We start from the raw sequence: 18,655 nt of genomic DNA, 5'->3' as shown, positions 1-18,655 counted from the left end.
ATGGCAAACACTGCATGGCACACAGTGCTACATGGCACACACACACTATATGGTACACACACTATATGGCCCACACTACATGGTACACACAGTGCTACATGGTACACACACTACATGGCCCACACACTATATGGTACACACACTATATGGCCCACACTACATGGTACACACAGTGCTACATGGTACACACACTACATGGCACACACACTATATGGTACACACACTATATGGCCCACACTACATGGTACACACAGTGCTACATGGACACACACTACATGGTGCACACACTATATGGTACACACACTATATGGCCCACACTACATGGTACACACAGTGCTACATGGCACACACACTACATGGTACACACACTATATGGTACACACACTATATGGCCCACACTACATGGTACACACAGTGCTACATGGCACACACACTACATGGTACACACACTATATGGCCCACACTACATGGTACACACAGTGCTACATGGCACACACACTACATAGTACACACACTATATGGCACACACACTATATGGCACACACTTTTCAAGTCTGTGATTGCAGTTTAATTGCAATGTAAATGTAAGCCTTAGTGATCATCATCAATATTTTATTCTTCAGATATATCAACATGACCTGGTGACATGATGGATTGTAAACCAAACAAAATATTATAATCAATCTTTAAAATAACCAAACTATTTCCTCAAACTGTTATCTTTACATCCAAATCACAAATATTATATTCCGATAATCCAAGTGCATGGAGGCGGATATCACAAAGGTTTCCACAGATCAAAAAACTTCAAAACACTCACTCAAGCCCAAATAACAAGAAGAACGATAATATCCCCCTTGATGGACGCCAAATAACAAAATATATTGATTATTGAAGTGTTCTTCTCATCTCGGAACGATCAAATTCATCAAGGAATATTGTTAAATTGAAACATGAATTGGTAGCAGCCAGGAAACTAATATTTTATCGTCAACTTGACATCAAATAAAAGAGAAATAATTTAACCTTCATCCTACATGAACGAACATGTTTATAAGATTATCATAACACCAGATCTCCATCTTATACTTGTATTTTATCTTTCACCAAGACGGTAATACTCAAACATCGATCAAATGAAATAGGGTTTTACTGTCCTACTCCTGTCTGACATCAACAAATGATATAATGGAATATCAGTCAAATATTATAGGGTTTAATATCCTATGTTTCTGTTCAAAACTGGTTCAAGTTGCGCGTGAACATACAGGGAATGGGTTCAAATTGCGAGGGCACGTACATGTTCAAGTTGTCAGGGAATGGGTTCAAGATGCCAGGGAACGTACATGTTCAAGTTACCAGAGAATGGGTTCAAGATGCCAGGGAACGTACATGTTCAAGTTGTCAGAGAATGGGTTCAAGATGCCAGGGAACGTGTAAATGAAATATCCAGTTCATCCTATTATCTGATTTCCATTAAATTGAAGACATTCTATTAACAAAACATAAAAAACTGCATGATAAATATTGGATTTTATTTTCAACTTGAGTGTAAGTCTTGACTGCTAGTTCATGGAATGAAGAGAGCTTTAGTATCCTACTTTACCGAATAAAATGTTCCAATAATGTGCATACGTCATGTAATTTGATTTGAGAGTAATTTTGTCTTTCAAGGGTTCTTTTATATGCACACGGACGTGTACACAGGACTTGACATCTTTTATATGCACACGGACGTGTACACAGGACTTGACATCTTTTATATGCACATAGACGTGTACACAGGACTTGACATCTCCTGTCCCCTGCACCACTCACAAGCGGGAAACGAGGGCAGTAAATATTTGTGAGGTTTCTTAGATAACAGCTGAACAGTGAGCAAGCACCTGTTATTTAATAAATTTAATCATTTTGTAATATTAAAGTTTGTGTTATTATTAAAACAGAGCACGTACACTGCTAAAGACCCAAACCCTAACCCTTAAGCACAAGCAAATTATTGAAATACAATATCGAACCATTTGTTAGCCCCTAATTAACCTAGATTTGTCTACATGGTGCCCTAAAGACTGTATGAAGTTGAAGTACATACTGAAAGTATGAATATATTTAACACCTTATACAGGTAAAATATGTAACACCTTATACAGGTCATTCATTTATATTTTACAGGTAAAATATTTAAACTAATGTAGAATAGGGTGAAGTTTGTGTATTTTTAAATGTCAGTATACATGTCAAGAGAAATAAAGTATTTGTACTTTAATCTACTGGGTACAGGTAGGCCGATTACAGGTAGGCCGATATAAAAACACAAGTTTGTCTTAATGTCAAGGTGTATATTTTAACGACAATATATATGTTATAGGTACAGGTGTAGAATCAACAACAATCCATTTAACAGAGCTCAGATAAATACCTGTATATTTTAACAACAAAACATTTAACAGATCTCAGATAAATACCTGTATATTTTAACAACAAGAATCAGATAAATACCTGTAATATAAATACCTGTCAACGAAGAGACGAATTAATGACAAAACTCATCTTATATGTTTAAGAGTAAAATGGGTGTAACTGAAATATTTGAGGAATGTACACTAAAAGGTTAGAAAGGTCAGCAATGTTTTTTTGTTCTTGGGTATCTTTGTTTTAAAAATACAAACATAAGACTCAGATATCTGACACCGAGCCAAGATAATTTCATCCTGAATAACAAGAATTAAAATTATGCTACTTTAGTTAAAATTTTGCTACATCAGCATTTATGATAACTCGAGAATAATATCACAGAAAGGGTTGAAAAGTACATCAAATTATTAGATATGTGGATCTTCAAAATAAATAATTGTCATGTAGCTTCAGAAGTTCGAAAAATATACCTAATTCTACACATGATGTTTGTATAAATAATTTAGAAGAAACCTTTATACCTCCTCCGCAATAATATCCAACAAACACAACTTTACAATGATATCCAACACAACAATAATATCCTTAAAAACACGTACAACTTGACAAGATTCTCCCAAAAATACACCTTTCCCATAACATATATACATTACATAGAAGTTTACCTGAGTAATATAACTGTATATACCTGACTGGTTATTATAAAATCACCTGTAATTACTGGTACACATTATAAAACTTTTATGTTTTAAACAACATAAGAACATATAAAGATTTACCTGAGTCTACGACCGGCTAGTATCGTCTGATATAGATGATAATATTATAACCTAGTGTTAAACTGCGTCTACGACCAGCTAGTGTACCGGTAGTCTGACATATAGATGATAATATAAAACCTAGTGTTAAACTGAGAGCCAGCGTGACTAATCTATACCGATACAGGATACAATGACTGAATGGTTTTAGGTGAATCAGTGAAATTCTTGTCTCCACCCCCACATATAGTTTATTAAGCAAACAGATTATCTATATATATATATAACTTGTAGACTGATTATATCTTTATTTACCTGTTCTCTAGCCAAATCAACAGAATGAATGATAGCCTATATAGGGTTTAACTCTGACTCGGTGAATATGAAGTACAAGTACAACACATTGTTTGTGAACTCCTTGTAACTAAATGAAGTGACCTGAACAAGGTAAAATAGAAATAGCGAAATGCAATTACCTTATAAAACTAATGTATGTCCCTGTCACTCGAAAAATACAAACAATAATCTTAAAGTACAATTAAAACGTCTTAGCTACATGAACTCAGATGAAGTGAACTAATAGCCCATTCAGACGCTTAAGCTGAGCGTAGCTAACCTCTGACCGAAGACGTCAAAATAGTTAAACTGGTTTGGCTTATAGTGAACGCACCCTGATGCTGTCTTAAAAACCCTGGAGAATTTAAACTGGTTTAAAAATAAGCATCTGAACAGCGTACCGGTATTAATCAGAAATACCCAAACTGTTGTCATAGAGACAAACAAGGATATACATGTTGCTATATTATACATGCATTATGTAAGATTTAGATAAAAAGTTGGTTGTTCCTGCTATAATAGTTCAAAAATTGATAATGATAATGAATACATTGGAAATTTTATTCAAATTACTTTATTCTGAGCGTTTATATATTAGACCCCATACGGGTTGTTCAAGGCTTAGCCTCGCTTCAACATTTTACATTAAATCATTAAATGGCCGAACTGCTCTGATCTATTTATAGTCTTGTCATGTTAATAAATGTCTGATTAATAGTTCTTATAACATTTAAGGTCTACAGAAAGACCTGTAACAGACAGATTTAGCTCTTGCATAATGCCTGTTTAAGTGAACTAAATTAGAAATATATCACCGAATAGTGATACTAAATTCTACTTCTTTTTCAAATTTTATTTTAAGGATATACAGAATTTATTTCTTAAAGTATATAGACAATATAGCTAATAGTAAGGTTATCATTTGGTCTTTCTTTACTTTTAGTGTTAATATTTTGATTTAAAGTCTATAAAAAGTAATTGCCTAAAAGCATGATTGGCTTTGACTGTTTTATAATCTTTGGATGCCAGTGGGCTTATTAAGAGAAACCTTGAGCAAAGATTTATACAGTTAACAATGCAGTCTGATCAATGCCAATCAAGTGTCAATGCTTTTTAATTCTTTATGCCTTAAAGCTTATTAGATCCTATAAATTATATTTCACTATGAAACTTTCAACCAATGAAATTTATATATTTATTTAACTTCTTTTCATTTGATGTGTTACAATATTTTTATCTTTAATTTGATTTGTTGAAATCATTGTCCTTTGTCTGTATACAAATTAGTTACTTTAAAAGACCTCGACACACAGACAAGAGGGCAGATTAAATTAGAGACACACAGACAAGGAGATCGAATGCCTTGTATATAATTTGTAAATAATGTATTTTTAAAACTGTATATAAAGTAATATTGAAATGAATTTGGAATTGGACTTTTAATGAACAGTGACCGCCTTCACCAGAATACTTCTCCAGTAATGAGCTATACACCCCCAATCCTAGCTCATCCATATGTATGAAATATTACATATGTACATATGTATCACCTGGGTGCATATTCGAACCAGAATAGCCCACAAACACGCCGGTGATATAAATAAACCTTCAATTCAACTGTTAAAACTTATAACAAAGCACCTGTACTCCAACAAGCAGGTCATAGGAAGAAATCAATTCAATAATTCATACATGTGAATACAGGTAATAATACAGGTAATAATATTGATATGATGAGTCATTTGTTTGTTAAGTTCTCCCAAGAATTGTAAAATATAATTGATAATATCCGCAGAAAAACTATTTTAAAACAAAAAGAACTGGTCTGCTCTTGTTTGAAGCCTTTCGTTTCAGATTTTAAATTAAACCTTGCACATGTGACTTAAGTGGCTATCTTATATATCAAAGAATTAAACAAGTGTGACCTATTGGGTTTAAAAGGATTTACGCTTGAATAAATATCCTGCAAAATGTCTTTACCTAAACCCTTACATTGTATGAATATAAAACTATGTTTGTTATTTAAACTGCTCACTGTGGACAGGGCCCTTATTCACGAAAACTTAAACTAAGTTACAACCGAAATTTTAAGAAAATACTGCAACTTCATTGGATATATGCAAATTGATTTTACTGGTCAACCAATCGAATTGCAGTATTTCTTAAAATTTCGATTGTATCTTAGTTTAAGTTTTCATGAATAAGGGCCCTGTAACATTATCTTAGTGGGATACACACACTAGGGACCGGGTATCATTCAGATTTGATGAAAAAAGGAAAGAAACTGAGCTTACCATCTATAATCTAATACACATATTCAGTTAATAGATTGCCATGCAGAAAGTATTAAATACCATCAAGATTCATCAAAAACCGCCCCGTTTGTGCCACCGTTTAGTTTAAGAAACACCATTTAGTTTTGACATCGGTCATCTAGTTTATGACCATTTAGTTTATGACCATTTAGTTTCATAAACTAGACAACCGATGTCAAACTAAACGGTAGCACAAACTGGGCGGTTTTTGATGAATCTTGATGGTATTTAACATTTTCTGCATGGCAATCTATTAACTGAATATGAGTATTAGATTATAGATGGTAAGCTCAGTTTCTTTCCTTTTTTCATCAAATCTGAATGATACCCGGTCCCTAGTGTTCTGCAACACTGTGATATGCAGAAACCAGGTTCGAAAATCAAACCAAACAATAATAAATTTTAATTTGCTGAGAAATTAAAAACAGAATGGAAGAAAAGAGCAGAACACAATATAATTGTTATAAAGAGGGAGGATAAAGGAAGAGCTTCACTGGTATACAGAGGATGATATCATAAATTGGGATGGAGTTCAACAAAAAACTATGCTTAAAGACAAGAGAAAATCTTTTGGAGATTATGTTTTTATAGAATATAACACGTTTAAGAAATCCAGCCACGTGAAAACGATGACTAGGGATTTATTTTTATAATTAGGGGATGTTGTGATGAGAATTTGAGTCTGCTATTTCCCAATTAGCTCTGCAGATGATCACCACATCAAATAAAAATATCCTTCAGTCGGTTGTTGTGGATACGTTTAGAATCTGTTTAATTCTTCCATGATTCCTGATATTATTTTCTACCGATATTCGGCGCCAAGAATGATGAATTGTTTACAGCAGCTAAAACCAGAAACCAGAAGTCTGGTATAAAACATCAACACAGTTTATAGTTGGTTTTAATCTTACTTCATCAACATACTATAGCTAGTACGTCATATTATGTATTATATACTTTTTGTTGTATTTTTTATATAATTTATAACCAAGGTAATTGATTATTCTACATGTATATAAAACTGTATAATGTTTAATTAGTTAACGATGCTCAATTAATATCAGACAGCTAGTTTATCATTTGATGAATAACAGATTGAAGAAGTACAAGTGGTTGATTTTTTAACTACCCGAAAACATAGAAGCACTTGTACTTTATGTACTTTAATATATATATATAATACTGTTTCATTTGATATCCACACCGTTAAAAGTCATAGTTTCTGTACGTATAGGGCATACTATACTGGTACAAGTCCTAGCTTCTGTATTCCTGCAGTTTACGATGATCTTACTACATGGTACAAGTACATGTACCTGTATTATAGGTCTATCTTACTACCTGGTACATGTACCTGTAATATAGGTCTATCTTACTACCTGGTACATGCACCTGTAATATAGGTCTATCTTACTACCTGGTACATGCACCTGTAATATAGGTCTATCTTACTACCTGGTACATGTGCCTGTATTATAAGTTTATCACCGTGAGTTAATACAATCATACTACATCACCAATTTGGCTGTATCAAGTAATCAATATTCCTGCAGTTTGCTGGCCAATCATATAGCTTTCAAAAACTTCAATCATGGTCAAAGTAAAATTCCAGAATTTCTTATACACAAAATACAATCTGTACAAAGTTAAGTAACAGTGCTTTGAAGCTACCTGATTTAAACTACAAGGTATGTGAACCACAGGGACCAAACGAAAAGTCTAACATCTTAAATTAATGTTTTAATTATCACAGAGTCACAAATCAACCAATTGTTTAAAGATTAAAGAACTACAATTAAGCCCGTAAATCTACCTGGGCATCGTTAACCAGACAGAATTCACGAGTCCAGGAAGCAGAATCGTTGAATGTAATACAGTATGGTAATAAGCAACAATAAAACGGACATTGAAACTGCGATCAAACGACAATATCACACTTAATCTTAACAAGACGAAAATCAGATGTAAATAGTTCCTAGTAGACTACTGGACATAAATAATCCCGTCAGAACAATTAGACGTTACTTTTACTATCTACCGCTAAATTACAACCAATAAACATTACATGGAGTTGGATGAATTACCTATTTCACGGTTATCTTGGGATGCTGCGATCAGAAGTGTAGGCCAAGTTGTGAACCTTAAAGTTCAAATGATCTGCCGTCTTCATTAGTCAGTTCAGAAAAATATCCCTAGTAACCAGATGCTGGTGAGTGTGATAGGATTTAGACCACACCATACTATCTGATTATGGATCAGAATTTGGCTACCTGTACAATTCTTGTTATCTTACAGTCTGTCAACAGATTAATATAAGTTGGTGATAGACATGGGAGGGTGGGGTGGGTGAGTGTGACTATATATAATAATTTATTGATGAACCTACCTATTATCAGGTGTTTTAGAAAGGATAAGCACACCCACCTGAGTCTAGTGCTTTATAATAATATATTATTAGAGAGGTTTCGCAACTTTTATATTTAGGATTCGATGGTAAAATGTCATCACTTGAGAGAGAGAGGGATAGGGTTTAAAGTCCACTCGACACAAACCAGGTCATTTCGGGACTAACACATGGTTCAATTTTATTTCAATAATTCGCATAGGGGTCTTTAGCAGTGGGAGGAAACCGGAGGACTCAACGAAAACCCATGAGGTAGAACAGGCGACCTTGCATACAACAGGGAAATCAAAACCATCTCAGTTGACTCAATCACTAACCTTATGATACAGCATGCACGCGCTTATCATTCGACCATCCAACCCCCGGTCATCACTTAGCTATTAAAGCTTGTTTAATTTCTATGATTCCGTCCATAATTTTTCATGAACTAAATCCATAAATAAACTTGGTTAAATTATATTGAGGCTGATCCAGAATCTCATAGACCAGCAGGAGCCCAGTTTAAACAAGGGCATCCTGCCATAGACCAGCAGGAGCCCAGTTTATACAAGGGCTTCATGCCATATAAGTTTGAATAGCTATAGACCTGCAGGAGCCCAGTTTATACAAGGGCATCATGCCATAGACCAGCAGGAGCCCAGTTTATACAAGGGCATCCTGCCATAGACCAGCAGGAGCCCAGTTTATACAAGGGCTTCATGCCATAGACCAGCAGGAGCCCAGTTTATACAAGGGCATCCTGCCATAGACCAGCAGGAGCCCAGTTTATACAAGGGCTTCATAGACCAGCAGGAGTTCGGTTTACACAAGGGCTTCATAGACCAGCAGGAGCCCAGTTTATACAAGGGCATCCTGCCATATAAGTTTGAATAGCTATAGACCAGCAGGAGTTCGGTTTATACAAGGGCTTCATGCCATATAAGTTTGAATAGCTACAGAGTTCGACTAAAATCATGAAAAGTTTGAGAAATTAATATAATATAATATACATTTGATTCAATTCTTTTTGAATTAAAAACTGTTGATGTGGTCGGACCTGTGAACTTCAGAACTTAAGTCAAGTGGTTTCCTACAGAGAGACCTGTGTAAAATAACCATTACTACATTTATTAAAATCTGTTTAAATATATAACTTTGAGGGGGTCGTGTCCGAGTGGCTTTTTGTGTGTGTTTTATATCATATACATGTATATGTGAAAGAGTCAAGTGGAAGGTTTATAATCCCAGCCCTCTATCTGACAAGAAGCAGGGTCGTCTGACAAACCTTGTGAAGTTCACATGTTTCTGACATTGCTAAAGATCCCTACATATACAACAACATATTTAAGATATACAATGTTGTCTTAAAATGACCTAGTCAGTGTCTGTGGATGTCAAGCCCCATCTCTCTCAACTCCTGTAGACCATGTTTTGTTGGAAACCATTATTAGTTAATCTTAGCAACAGTTGTAAATGTTGTTTAGAGATGGTTTAGCTCTAGTATAACAAGTTTATATTGTAATATATTTTAGCCATGATAAAAAAGCTTATTGTAGAATGTTGAAAGAGAAATTCCATCCTCATCCGCATCCATCAACCCATCTAATAATAAACACATGGCTAAGGTTACATGAGGTGCTGCCGAATGACCTTGTACTGCAAAAGGTCAAGGTCATCACACCCTGTAGATATATTTAGTAAGAATAGCGTTACATATGTTTTGAGTGTTACTATAAATAGCATCAGGAGTAATTCCATCAGATGTTGTTATTATCTTAGACAATCTCCGTCTCAATAAACGACCAATCAAACTCCAGTCCTGCTAGATTCTCTCTAAGCGTGTTTATTATAACAAATAATAAATAATAATTCCCAATCTAGAACATATTTTGGGTGGGAGAATTTCATTACTTCTTCTCATAATCTGAATATACACATGCATAATTAACCTTTGACCTTGGTTTGTCAGAATAAATTAATTTGTCTCCTCGTTCTATGTATAATATTATGAGTAACTGGTGGTGAAATTGACCAGTTGGAGAAATTATCTGTCAGTTAATCAACATGGCATAAACAAACAAAATTAAAAGTTTTTGTGTATAAATTAATTTATAAAATGAGTATCACATTCTGAGATAAAACCAATATAATTTCTAGCTGTTTAAGATTCTGATAAACCTACATAACTATACATGTATAGCCACTTGACTTGTGTGAACGATGTTTTATTCAGAATGACAAAACTTGAAAATGTAAAACTTAAAGTTTTTCAGAAGAGCAATCAATAATTTGGGTTTTTTAAATTACTGCCTCCCCACTCCACTTTAAATTCCTTCCCAACCTTCCCTCAACAGCCCCTGCCACCTGGGTTTTTAAATAACAATACAATAGTTTCATGGGCATTCCTGAAGAAGAAAAGTATAAATTAATGTGTGGTGAGAGTTCTAGTGTGAATATGTTAATGTGTAATTCATGTTATATCAAGTGGACAATATTATAGGTATGGTTGTATATATTAATACTATACCTGACCTTGTGACCAGGTAAACCAGGTAAATACACCTACATGTAACCTAAACCTGATTTATTCTTTTCTCTTATCTTAAATAACATAATAAACCTATAAATCACAATAAAACCATCAACATTTCAACGTCAACTTCAATGAAATACTCCACAAAACCCTCTGTTGGACATAACGTGAAGGGGGTAATTAAATCCTCTGTTGGACATAACGTGAAGGGGGTAATTAAATCTGATTTAGGTTCTGTGACTGTGACTGTGACTCATTGAGTACAGCACCCACTCACACTAAATACGAGTTGCCAGGTTCGATCCCGGTTCTGGCCAAGAAAGTTCTTTGCAGATTTCAAGCATAGTTTCCCTTTGTTAGTGCATGACGGAGGCCTAAAGGGGAAAGGTGTATAGTCATTCCGATGGGATGAAAAACCAAGGTACTGTGTTTCTGGGAACAGAGAGAAAGAAAGAGAGAAATGGGATTTAACTTCCACTTGACACAAACTAGGTCATTTAGGGATTAACATACGGTTCTTAGCAGTTGGAGGAAACCGGACTACCTGGACAAAACCCACAAGGTTGGACAGGTGATCCCACTCCTTCTCATGTACAACCTGGGAATCGAAACTACGCCAGTTGACTCAATGACAGACCTTATGATATAGCCCGCACACGCTAACCATTCAGCCATCCTCCCCGTCACCGTCACCCCACCCCCCCATTGGGTGAACAGGTGACAGGTGTATCTCAACTTGTTTGTCCAAACTAATAGGTCGTGGCTTGACCTTTATATAAAGATAACAGATATGTATATTTGATGTATTTTAAAGTAGAGAGACATGTATTATATAAATTATATCCTCTTCCTGTTCAACTTAAGTTCAACCATCTCAATCATTAAATAGTCCACTAAATAAACTACATATCAGTTCTATCACTTGTCATCTTTCAATTACTAAATTCATAATTTATATCATATATCTGTTGTGTTATGTAAATGCAACATAACACCATTTTATATATGTATTTACTTCCAATGCCGTAAGAACACAAGTCAGGGTTAGGTCTAGTGATGTTGACAAGTGTTGTCTAGTAAGAATACAAGTCAGGGTTAGGTCCAGTGATGTTGACAAGTGTTGTTTAGTTGTCCACCTGTATATACACACCTGTAAAAGAAGCCTTGGTAGTAAAAAATTGATGGAAGCCACGCTGCCATCCAGACAAAATTCTCCTATTTGGCTTTGCACAAATAAACATAGAAAAAATAGCAGTACATTGTCTGTAATTTCGGCATTTGTTCACATGACATTAAACTCCCATTCTTTGATTAGGTTGAATACATTTAACAACTGTGCACAATGTAATACAATATCAAGACAATTTATATTTGTATATCTCATATCATTTTAAAGTCTTATCATCATAGAAAACATTTAAATTTAAATAAATACATAAGGGAGTGTCTAGTCACCTTGTTGATCTCAGATAAGATGATATATACGGGTAGGTGTTATTGAGTCAATGTGGTGGTCTCTATTCCCTGCTTGTACGTGACAGGAAGTAGAGTCACCAGTCCAACCTTGTGACAGGGAGTGGAGTCACCAGTCCAACCTTGTGACAGGAAGTAGAGTCACCTGTCCAACCTTGTGACAGGGAGTAGAGTCACCTATCCAACCTTGTGACAGGGAGTAGAGTCACCTATCCAACCGTGTGACACTGAGTAGGGTCACCTGTCCAACCACGGGACAGGGAGTAGAGTCACCTGTCCAAACTCGTGACAGGGATTAGGGTCACCTGTCCAACCTCGTGACAGGGATTAGGGTCACCTGTCCAACCTTGTGGGTTTTCTCCCACTGCTAAAGCGAATTATTGAAATAAAATTGGATATGTTAGTCCCAAAATGACCTAGTTTGTGTCAAGTGGAGTTTTTTCTCTTTTGTTCCCTTTTTCACTCCCTCTATCGTGAACACTAACCCCCAGAAATCGATGCTTGGGGCTGTCAACCCCTCTCTCGTGAACACTAACCCCCAGAAATGGATGCCTGGAGCTGTCACTCCCTCTGCCCCAAATTCCCAGAAATGGATGCCTGGAGCTGCCACTCTCTCTGCCCCACACCCCAGAAATTGATGTCTGGGTCTGTTAATCCCTCTACCCCTTCCTGTTAGCACACCGCTGTATTAAAGACAGCTGACATCCATCGGATCCATAAACCTGATATAACCCTAGCCAGATCACTGTTTTATCCTGATTTATAGCTAAACATACCAACGAGCTAACAAAAAAATTCTCTATTAACACCTAGATATTATTACTTCTTTTAAGTCAAGGTTTATCAGGGGAGGGAGGGGGTATCATACTAAATACGATGTACAACAATAATTTAGAAACCACAAATAGAATAGCACCAAGATACCATTACAAATAATCACTCAGATATGAAGATATCAGATATACCATGGGACATACAATAATAATTAAAAAACTAGGGAATATCAAACTCATTTTAAAGGGACATGACCTCTTGGCTTGGGACAAAATTGAAAATGTTGCTTTAGTTCAATTTGTGTTGAAAATTTGGCATTTGAACTTATTTTTACTTGCACAAAGCCTTGAAGGGTGCATGAATTGTAGCTGTGCACAAGACAATACGCGATGTACAATATTGCAGCTATTTTAAACCTTCTTGAATCAACACCTAACCTGTAAAACATGTGGGATGGACCCTTGAATCATGGTGAGTCATAATACATCAAGTAATATCAGTAAGACTCGGGACTCCAACTGATTTCTTTACAATAAATATCATATAACTACAACTAGATTGATAACATGAATTTATACAGCTACTGTGTGTGTCAGGGCATGACGACCCTGACAACCCTAATCCTAAACCCTAGCTTGCATGAGGCCTCCAACTGAAAATGTTACAGGGGCCCTTGCATCATCAGTAGAATATTTTGTTGGAGGGCTCCTGGCTGCACCCCAGTCAGACCCCTCTCTGTTTTAATCTGTCCTTGCTGTGTTGTTATAGAAACGTCAGCCTAAATTTGGGGGCTCCTGGCTGCAACCCAGTCAGACCCCTCCCAGTTTTAATCTGCCCCTGCTGTGTTGTTACAGAAACATCAACACTATAATGACTCTAGTGCATTAACGAAACCATAATTTCAGATAAAACAATGTAGACTTTTTTTTGCTAATACAAACCCTCATCCAACTTTTTTTTTGACTTAAGGAGTTCACATTTTAATGTGTAAATTAAGATACCCACCTGACTAAATTTTCTTCACCTGATACATAAAGTCTTGCCACAATACAGAGTGAAAGTCAAGTTTTTCAATATTTTTACATCAAACTTTTTTGGGAGGGGGGTGTTGAATGGCTGAATGGTTAGCAACTGGCGTGGTTTCGAATCCCCGGTTGTACGTGACAAGGAGTAGGGTTGCCTGTCCAACCTCGTGGGTTTTCTCTGGGTCCTCCGATTTCCTCCCACTGCTAAAGACCCCTCTAAGCGAATTATTGAAATAAAATTGAACCATGTTAGTCCCAAAATGACCTAATTTGTGTTGAATGGACGTTAAACCCCATTTCTCTCTCTCTCTCCAAACTTTTATATACATGCTATACATGTCCATGTAGTTACCAAAGTTCCACAACCCTGAATGAGCCCCGTGTTATATGTCTAACACAAGAAATGATTAATTTCACAAAGGTCCTGTGATAATTTTTCATTTAAATGCTTGACTTCACTTGTCACTTGTACAGACCATTAATGTCAAATTTAAATTTCTACAATGTTTTGTATTCAGCTCCACCAGAGATGCTGAGCTGGGAAAATTCCTATTGGATTTAGTGTTTTGTTCAATTTAGCAGTCAGTGAGGTGGAGTGAATTGTTGCCTGGCAACCTATCTTTAGAACATGTGATAACACTTATCATTTCCTCTATTTTTATTGTACTATATGTAATTATTCATATAATTTATCCCGGCCTGGATGATGTTAAAACATTTCATATCAACATCTACTTTTAAAACTATTCCATTAATAATTCATTATGTTTATCCAGGAATTGATTGCACACGTCTTGCACAAGACTTTGCCACTGTGGAAATATATAATGTATTTGCAGGTCAAAATTTCAGAGAGAGAGAGATAGAGAGAGAGAGAGAGAGAGAGAGAGAGAGAGAGAGAGATTTACTTTAAAACCAGCATATAGACAAATTTTACAGAATCTCTACATGTACACTAGAGGTGTATAGCCAGCTATTATTCTGATGGAGACAGACCAGTTTCAACAATGTACCACCTAGAATCTCTACAGTACACTAGAGATGTATAGCCAGATATTATACTGAGGGAGATAGATCAGTTTTAACAATATACACTAGAGCTATGAGTTGTACCAAGCTGTTTATTAACATGATATAATGTGTTTTATCATTCATCTGATTCACTGCCTGTCGTTTATATACCACCACTGACTGGTGATTTCTTCTGCTTACCTACATCTACTGATAAGGCCAACACAATCTTAATATCTATTTCACAGAATTCAACATTAAAAACACATTTCTCCTCACAATTATTCATCCACTTATTGTCAAAGACTCCTTCCTGCACCACTTTCATGTATAGGGGACAGACACCCCATCCTTCCTGCACCACTTTCATGTATAGGGAGAAACCATGTTGGAACTTTCTCAAACCCTGAATTTATTGGGGATAAACTAAAAGATAACTACAAAACAGGCCTGTAAAAGATAAAACATCGAGACAGGTCTGTGAAAGCTAAAACGATGAGACAGGCCTGTAAAAGCTAAATTGACGAGACAGGCCTGTAAAAGCTAAAACTACGAGACAGGCCTGTAAAAGCTAAAACTACGAGACAGGCCTGTAAAAGCTAAAAGGTCGATATATCAAGTACAGCACTGAATGTTGAACTGGTACAAAGGAGGAGAACTCATATTAATAAATTTCATTCATTACCTTTTAAACTCTAAAAAATTTTCATTTTAAATCTTTCTTTTCTGAACAAAATCACAAATCAATTTGTTGTGGCCTAAAATATCTGATGTTATGTGGTTGTAAACTCAAGTTTTCTACTCCACCCCCCATCATGAAAAATATGTAGATCGTTTTTAGGTATATCGATCTATCTACATGTAGTACAGGTATATTATAGTGTACAGGTAGTACAGGTAGATATATCCATCTATATGTAGTACAGGTATATAGTGTATATATATATATATTTATTCATATCGTATGGTATGTAGATTGTTTTCAAGTATAATGTATATGAAATGAAATAGAGTTTAATGTCCTACTTTTCTGCCCTGACTGGCTAAGAAAGACGGGTATACGCCATATAATGTGCTGAGCGGGGAATTTTGCCTGGATGAAAACTACAGCCTACTCAATGGTTCTTTAATGTGCACACCATTGTGTACACAGGACCTCAGTTCTTTGTCCCATTTGAACGACTATACATGTCCCTAGTCAGGCCCTCGGTCCTACACCACCGTACGATGTCCCTGGTCAGGCCCTCTGTCCTACACCACTGACAGTTGGAATTTGATAAAGAGTGCGTTGAAATGCAAAATTTTCTGTTATGAGCCAGGCCCTAACCCTAACAGATACATAACATAAAAGTAGGGAGATAAAACCCCATTTCATTTCACAACACATGCTTGGAAACATTTACTTCCATATCTTGATGTGGGCAGGATGAACAAGTCTACAGTTTATACTTATCTACATGTATTACAGGAGTCTGGTTGATATTATCTATGGATCAGTGAGACAGTGAAATGGATGACTTATTGTTTATTGTAGATCTAGTATTATGGTTATTGTAGATCTAGTATTATGGTTATTGTAGATCTAGTATTATGGTTATGGTTATTGTAGATCTAGTATTATGGTTATTGTAGATCTAGTATTATGGTTATTGTAGATCTAGTATTATGGTTATTGTAGATCTAGTATTATGGTTATTGTAGATCTAGTATTATGGTTATTATAGATCTAGTATTATGGTTATTGAAATGAAATGGGTTTTAACATTCTCCAGATCTGCACCTAAATGAAGACTAGTTATAGAAAATTTATTCACTAACAAAAATAGGGAGCCATAGACGGTGATGGAATAGAAGCATGTGTTAGGAGTCACACGAGGTCACAGGATCGATGCATTTGTTGGGAGTCACAGGAGGTCATGGGATTGATGCATATGTTGGGAGCCACAGGAGGTCATGGGATTGATGTATGTGTTGGGAGCCACAGGAGGTCATGGGATTGATGCATGTGTTGGGAGCCACAGGAGGTCATGAGATCAATGCATGTGTTAGGGTCCTCCATCCTAGTTTCACCTCGTCGTTCAGATGGTACGAAAAACTCAAATTCCTTGTCGTTCAGATGGCGCGAAAAAAACCAAAGTCCCTTGTCATTCAGATGTGTGAAAAAAAACAAGTCCCTTGTCGTTCAGATGGTACGAAAAAGCCCAAGTCCCTTATACACGTTGGCATGCACGTAAATGAATCCTTGGTAGTTGGAATACGAAGAAGATTAGGCAAAAACACCGCTGCCCTGGCAGAATATCCCTCATAACACTTCATTTCCACAAAACACAAGACTCAACAAAGTGACACAAGAACCATAACTCTAGATGTAAAGATAAAGAAGACACACATACGCCATACAATGTGATTAAGATTTAGTTATCACATAATTTATCTCTAATATCAATTTTTGTCTTATGATTAGACTCTTTAAAGTTTTATAAATACCTAATCCTATTGGATGTTCCCACAAATTACAGCTGGTCAATACGCCTGGAGGTTTATACACGATATGATGAACCTGTATTACATCAAATTAAATTAATTACACTCATTCCCTTCTCCTTAATAGCTTTTGAAATCTACGCGTTAATGTGTTGGAGTTGTATTAATATTCAGCAAGTCACAATGATTTTCATCCATTTTAGGTTTTAAAGAAAGAGATTTAACTCCTTTAAAATGATTATTATACCAGACAGTATTTATGTATTGTATAGCTACTGTGTATTATTTTATACCAGACAGTATTTATGTATTGTATAGCTACGGTGTATTAATAGTAACAACAGTAATTACACATAATCGTCACAGTTTATAAAATGAAATTGTGAAAAATATATTCAATTTTTATAAACTCTACTAGTTTATTAGACCTGTCAGATCTGCGGAAAAACAAATAAAATGGGTTTTTTCCATCATACTTTTCAGCACCATCTATAGTCTAATGAAGACAGACATACGCCATGAAGTGTGCTGTTAGGAAAATTTAGTGGTGTTTTTTTTCTACTCTTCGTTATGTTCCAACTGCCAAGGGATCTTTTACCATTTATGTGTAACCTTTCAACACTTGGTAAATATTAATTACCCCTGTTCCTTAAATAATATTAAAAGAAAAGGTACCTATATATCCCTGACCGGATCGTATATCAGCATGTGGGTGGGGGGGGGCACCATAGTTACATGTATTCATATCACTCACATTGAACATTAGTTACAGGATAAAGGTTTCTAGAGTACTGAAAACAATTTATCTTCTTCTCCTTCTTTCAAACAAGAGAAATAGAAATGGGGTTTAACGTCCACTCGACACAAACTATGTCATTCTGGGACTAACAAAACTAAAAGTATTATTATATAACGTACACATGGACACACACAATATGTACTAAAGGATGACATTTGTTAGCTGGTCGTTTACAGTCACGTCTGCCATGTACATATATAATAAGACTTTATAATCAGATATTGATCCTGTGAATAGACTTGATCAACAAGACATATTGACTGATGGAAAACATCAACAGGTTCTCGTTAAGTAGTCAGGATTAAACTTCCCAATTACATGTATCTGTTGTACTTCTGATAAATAAATA

The 18,655-nt window shown here is 35.6% G+C and overlaps 1 protein-coding gene across 3 annotated transcripts in view; it reads right to left on the bottom strand.

Annotated features, from left to right (window-relative positions):
* Window positions 1–18,655, bottom strand: part of LOC126816845 (hillarin) — a 55,373-nt gene that overhangs the window by 32,195 nt on the left and 4,523 nt on the right. Inside the window, exon 1 of one of the 3 annotated variants that reach the window (XM_050543612.2) lies at window positions 3,195–3,321. The exons of the other annotated variants lie outside the window; for them this stretch is intronic. The gene's annotated coding sequence lies outside the window, so the exon portion shown is untranslated. Of the gene's footprint in view, window positions 1–3,194; window positions 3,322–18,655 lie in introns of those variants that run through there. 3 annotated transcript variants of the gene reach the window in all.

The sequence above is a fragment of the Patella vulgata genome, chromosome 3 (genome assembly GCF_932274485.2).
Source record: "Patella vulgata chromosome 3, xgPatVulg1.2, whole genome shotgun sequence".
Taxonomy (NCBI): Eukaryota; Metazoa; Mollusca; class Gastropoda; family Patellidae; genus Patella; species Patella vulgata.
The sequence above is the reverse complement of the archived record's forward strand: the minus strand, read 5'-3'. Positions and strand labels throughout refer to the sequence as shown.